The 6,554-nt window shown below is 43.1% G+C and overlaps 1 long non-coding RNA gene across 1 annotated transcript; it reads left to right on the top strand.

Moving 5' to 3' along the window:
- The first annotated feature begins 4,482 nt into the window (after positions 1 to 4,482).
- LOC148848874 (uncharacterized) lies at positions 4,483 to 5,746 on the top strand. Its single transcript, XR_016101496.1, has 3 exons — positions 4,483 to 5,124; positions 5,218 to 5,309; positions 5,395 to 5,746. It is a non-coding gene; the product is annotated as an uncharacterized LOC148848874 (long non-coding RNA).
- Positions 5,747 to 6,554: the final 808 nt, after the last annotated feature.

Raw genomic sequence — 6,554 nt, forward strand, 5'->3', positions numbered from 1 at the left:
TTGAAGTCCATCGATACCATTCAAAAACTAGAGGCCGAAGTGTTGACGAAGAAGGAGCAGAATGAGAACTTGGCGAAGGAGGCCGAGGAGTAGAAAGTTGCTTCTACCAAGCGTGAAGCTGCTCTTATCCAAGGTATTAAGGATGTCGAGGTGGCTGCAGTCAATGCTTATAAAGCCTCGCCGGAGTACAATCAGATGAGGAAGGAGCACGGTACAGATGCCTTCCGAAAGGGTTTCAAACTTTGTCATTGGTTAACCAAGTGCAAGTTCCTCAAGATCGACCTCAGAGTCGTCACCATGGTCAGAGTTACCACCGAGATGGTCGTGGAAGCTGACCAAGAGCCAAACTCCAATGAAAAGAGTGAAGAAGGACTTAATAGGGGAGCGATGGAGAAAATCCCTGATGTCACAGCTAACGAGGTCATGGATGCCGATGAGTTTGTTGCTGTTGAGGATGTTATGGAAGCCGAACCGGCAAAAGAATCTTCTAAGAATGTTAAAGGTGGGGGCGAGGAGCCCCATGATGAGTAAACTTTGCCTCCTTTCTTGGGCCTCCCTGTACATATGACATCTGTTGAGCCTCTGAGCTCGTTTTGGTAGACTTTACCTTCTTTCCCCCTTTTTCTTGTTGAATGTACAAACCACCCTTTTTTCGAAGAAATGAAATTATCTTTTTGCCACCTCACTTGCACTATTTTGAACTTCAAAAATTCTCTAAGTGTAGGTTGCCCTGAGGTGCTTAGCTCCTAACATAACTAGGCACAATAAGGGGTAACCTGGAGTGACTGTGAGCCAAGGTGAACATTTATTTTAGGGTATATGACCTGAATTGCGTGTACACCAGTAAGACATAAGTGAGGTTTGCTCGTGCTGACCATATGCTTAAAAAGTGACTGGATCTTTAGCACAAGGTCTTTATTGGCTTAACACCATGGCCTTTAGGATTTTAGAGTGACTCGTGGCCCACTTTCCATTGTATAGTTTAGCCAATGTGCGACTTGACTGATTTGTCTAAATGGGTGGTCATTTGAACATAGAAAAATTTGGCGGATGTTTGGTTCCCAAACTCACAAGTAGTATCTCCTTAGGTTGTCGACATTCCAAGCATGGGGCACCTACCTCCCTTCCAACGTCTCGAGCTCATACATCCCTTCACCAAATACTTGCCTAACTCTGTATGGACCCTCCCAATTTGGTCCGTGCTTACCTACACCGGTCTCAAGTACCATCACTTTCTGGAGCACAAGGTTGCCAACACGGAATTGGCATCACTTCACTCGAGCGTTGTAATACCGAGATACTCGTTGTTGGTAGGCAGCATTCTAGATATAGGCCAAGTCACATACTTCTTCGATCAGGTCGAGGTTCATCCACAGCTCATCATCATTGACCTCCTCGTCGTATGCCTCTAGCCACAAGGTTAGTACTTCGATCTCGACTAGGATGACAACCTCCGTACCGTAGGTCAAGTGGAATGGTGCCTCACCCATTGCAATTTTGATAGTGGTCCTATAGGCCCATAAGACGTTGGGCAGCTCGTCGATCCACAAGCCCATAGCTCGTGATAGGCGACCTTTTAGTCCATGGAGAACCGCCCTATTTGTCACCTCAGCTTGTCCGTTTGCATGTGGATGTGCCACCGACATGAAGTTTTACTAGATCCCCATCTTGGTGCACCAACTTTGGAATTTGATGTCCTTGAACTACTTCCCATTGTTGGAGATTAGTACCTTAGGAAGTCCAAATTAGCACACTATGTTGCTCCAGAAGAAATTATGTACGTTCTGGGTTGTGATCATTACCAAGGGCTCGGCCTCCACCCACTTCATAAAGTAATCTACCATCATGACCAAGAATCTTCTCTACCCAGTTGCAGGTGGGAACGAACCGAGGATGTCTATCCCCCACTGGGCGAAAGGCCATGGGCTAGTCAGGTACTTTAGGTTGGCGGCGGGTTGGTAAAGAATATTGGCGTGCCTCTAGTAGTTGTCACACTTCCGAATGAGCTCGAGTGCATCCACTTTCATAGTAGACCAATAATATCCTTACCTTAGTGCTTTTTAGGTGAGCACCTTGCCCCCTAGGTGTCCTCCACAAAGACCTTCGTGGATCTCGTGTAGCACTCGACTTGCTTCTGAAGGTTGTAAGTAGCGCAGGTAGGGGAGCATAAAGGATCTCCTATACAGTTGCCCGTCAATGAGTACTAGGCTAACTGACACTCTACACTCCAAGTTGCGTTATGCTCTGTTGGTAGGGTCCCATGGAGCAAATAATCAACAAGTGGGTCGACACAAATCGGTTATGCTTGCAACACGGGAGTGACCTCTTCTGCCACCCTAACAATACTAGGTTGAGGCAGGTCTTCGATGTACACTGTCCTCATATTGTAGTCGCTAGTGTTGGCCAACTTTGAGAGTGTGTCGGCCTCAGCATTCCCTTACCTCAATACTTGTTGGATGAATCAAGAGTGGAAGTCACACAAGAGTTCCCTAACTTTGGCCAAGTAGGCCATCATGAAGGGTTCCTGATCCTCGTACTCACCATTCACCTAGTTTACGACCAGATGAAAGTCGATGCATAACACAATGTGCTTTGCTCGGACCACTTTTGCCAATGTCAGCCCGATTATCAACACCCCGTACTCCGCTTCGTTGTTCAATGCTTCGAATCCGAACTGGAGAGCATACTCCTACTTCACTTTGCTTGGCCCGTATAGTATGAGTCCAGCTCCATTTCATCATTAAATAGACAAGCCATCAACGTGGAGAATCTAAGGCTCCTAGTCCCAAGTCGGGGCTTTCCTAACCGGAATTGGTGTCGCGCTGGTTAATACCTCCGACATGCTGGTCGACTCAACCACCTTAGGGGTCAGCATGCTGAATGAGCATTCCATGACGAAATCCACCAGGATTTAAGCTTTAATGGTTGGACGTGGCTTGAATTGGATGTCGTACTAACTAAGCTCGATGACCCACTTCGTTAGTGATTGTCGTGGATCCCACAGACGGTGCCAATTGATTGTGCACAATTTGGTTGCTCCTAGCTGGAGGGAAGCTCGAACGTTGGTTGCTTAGTTGGCCAGTCGAACTGCAAAGAGAGAAGGGCTTAAAGGACCCAGTGTGGGAACTCCGATGCCTAAGTTAGTACTCTTTTCGAGCGAGCTGAATACTTGAATGCTAGAATGCTAGTAAGCAGTAAATTGCACGTACCTTGAGTCGATGGGGTTGAAGCCTTTATATAGGTGAGCTGCCATAGGTCTCACGAAACACCTCCAAGATCTTCGGCCCGTGCTACTAGGAGTCCGTTCCACACTAGGAGGTGGACTTCATGCTAGCCGATAAGGCTTATCGAGTCTGTCCGATCCAAGCGGGATAAGGATAAGACCTACAGTTGTGCGGCGTGATCCCAAAGAGCTTGGAGAAAGCTGGCTCGCTTCTAGAAGATAGTTACGTATAACATCGGCAAGTCAGGTCATCATGAGCTACCTCGACCTTGGTCTTGGCCGAGGTGCCCAAAGTACCCGAGGTGACCTAGCCTGTTGAGTTAGTAGGAAGTGCTGAGTCAATGTCCAATCAACAGGTCGCTTCCACGTGTCCGTACATGAGTAGGTCGGGCCAAACCACCCCTCATCAAGGTGAATGGCAATAATAAACTATGTGATGTTTTTACGAAAAAAACAATTGTGACCCAATGAAAATTAAATAAACTATGTGATGTTTTTAAGGCTGCGCTTGGAATTAGTGTAAAACATTATCAGTGTAAAAGTATATCGGTGATGTTTTACACTAAACCGTGAAAGTGACCATTGCTTTTTGAAAAACATGATGGGTGAAGAATGTAAAGTTTTACATCAATAAAATCGATGTAGTATTTATATCGATAATCGATGTGAAACCTTATGCTTGATAGGTTTTACATTGATTATCAATGTAAAACTCTGCTCCATCCTAACATACGCAAAACTGAACCGGAATAGAGTTTTACGTCAATCATGGTTATGCTCTCTTTCCAAACACGAACAAAATGGAACCGGTGTAAACTTTTACATCATTCTTGATTTACACCAATTCCAAACGCACCCTAAATGATTAGTTAAAATAATTTTGACATGATGTAACTTAAATCTATATCAAATCACTCTCTTTTGTTTTTCGAACCCACTCAAATCACTTGCTAATAAATTTAATCTACGATTAAAACATTGGTCTTATCCTAGTCCTATAGGCTTAGTTTGGAAGGAATACAAATACAAATATATAAAGTGCAAAACCTTGTATTTTATATGGATTTACATTGTACGTATTTATATTTAAGGTAAGTTTAATTGATTAAGTGTATTCTTATTGTTTAAAATTTGAATAACACTATCTGTTTTTGACAATTGACTAACTCTACGCTTAACATCCATTAATGCTCTGTTATAATCTTTGCACATGTGGTCCCACGTGACTTATAAAATCTTTTCGAAACCCAATATTACCCTCGTCCCCTCTCCATTCTTGGACCTCCCCCTCCGGCTCTCATCTCTCCCCTTCTTTCTCCGTTTGGTTTCAATTAATAAAAACGTAACCACGAAGCTACGAACAGAGAGGGTCTTATTGTTCTCGACGGAACGAATGTAGCGGAGACCCATCGCCATTACCAAGGAGCGATCACCCCCATTTCTCTCTCTCTCTCCACCTTTGTCTCCTCTCACCGTCGATTTCTCTCTCTGTCTCTCCCCCCTTTTTTTTCTCAACACAGTTCGCAAAAGCTATTCTCCTTGGCCATTTATCTAACAGTTGGCATTGTGAGTCCCTTCAACGGTGTTTCGTAGATTTTGGTAAGAATATGGGGCAAAGACACAAAGAGCGACCGTTGGGTTCCTTTTGGAATGTCTAGCAGTGGTTGATGGCGCATTGTGGCGCGAACTGACGTCTTGAAGCATTTGAACCATCCATTGCTCCTGAAGCTCAAAGGAGTTCTTTTAACCGATAAGTCTGTTGGGTTCTTCATGGATTACTACCCAATCAAAACCAGAAAGGTAGAAAACTGCCCATTTATCAAAAATTTTGCTCAACAAGATCTGGGCTTGGATTATTTTCAGGCCTCTTCAAAAAGGAGATTGAATATTGAACTAGAAAGGTAGAAAACTGCCCATTTATCAAAAGTTCTTTTCACCAATAAGTCTCTTGATTCTGATGCAAATCATTTCAAATGGCTCAACTGTGATTGAAGAAGGAGACTGCACCAAGATAGCTGTCAATTCGAAGGATTCATCACCAGAAACGAATATTGAGGACGAGGTCGAGGATGAAATTACTTCCAAGGTACATTTAAAACCCTATTTTCTTGAAGTCCTTTTCTTTCCTATGTTCTTTCTTCAATCTAATCATCTCTTTTTCATATGTGCAGCCCGCTGCAGACAGACTTAATTTGAATCACTGAAACCAGGGTTCGAACGATGAAGCTAGACGGCAAGGAATGGAAGAGGATCGCAATCAAACGGATGACTAGGAAACACCGTGCCAAGAAACCTTCATGATCTATTTCCACCTCTTCAAGTTTGGGGCTTAAACAAGCCTGCTTGTGTTTTTCATGTTCTGCATTCTTTGGGTCATCAACAAAGAGTAGAAAACTATAAATGCTTTTTAATGCTTTTTCTCTCAGATCTACTTGATGTTCCCTGTAAAAGATGATCCGCCTCGACATTTGTAAGACACTTCTTTAACGACATAAGTCACAGAAAGAATGGATTTAAGATTCACCCCTAGCCCTAAACCACTAAAGCTTAACCATGCATTATCGAATGTTCTACTTAATTCTCCATTAACGGGTTGCTATGGATGATCATCTTTCGTTTAAATTTGGTTCTCTACAGGTTTACTGATTTTGAGCTTAAGTTTATTTTTTGAAATCTGAAACCTGAAATAGCAAAGTGGAACCTGGAAACCACCATTTTTAACCGGTCGGAGAAGGGTTAAATAATAAAGCCAGCGTTACCGAGAATGAGGGAGAGAGAGAACGAAGGGGACGAAGAGAAAGAGAGGGAGGGAGAGAGGTAGGCCGCTGCTGCGGCGGTGATGAAACAGGGGCGAGAGGGAAAGAGAGAACGAAGGAATGGGGAGAGAGAGAGAGTTGCAGAGAAGTTCGGAGTCATGGCTTCATCCCTGATTTCTTCGGCGATTTCGACGACGAAATCACCGCTGCCGCTGCATATCAGGAGTTTGGCAAATGAGATAACCCTCATACACAGATTATAAAAAACAGAAGGGTAAAATAGTCTTTTTATCTTGTTATTAACGGAATATTTAGAGATATTAAGAGTAACGGAAGTATTAGTCAATTACTCAGAAAATAATGGTAGTATTGTCAAATTTTCAAATAGTAAAGGTATACTTAATCAATTAACTAAACCAAATTTAAAAAACTTACCCTTGTATTTATACTCCTTCCAAACTTAGCCATAATCTTGATCGTAAATGCATTCTATCAATTTCTTTGGATAAAAGATTACAATTCTATAGCTTGCCTAGGGTCTACAATTATTTGCACTTTTCCATCATATTTCAAAG

Source organism: Nelumbo lutea, chromosome 6 (genome assembly GCF_056320005.1).
Source record: "Nelumbo lutea isolate HS-2025 chromosome 6, American lotus-T2T, whole genome shotgun sequence".
In the NCBI taxonomy this organism is placed as follows: Eukaryota; Viridiplantae; Streptophyta; class Magnoliopsida; order Proteales; family Nelumbonaceae; genus Nelumbo; species Nelumbo lutea.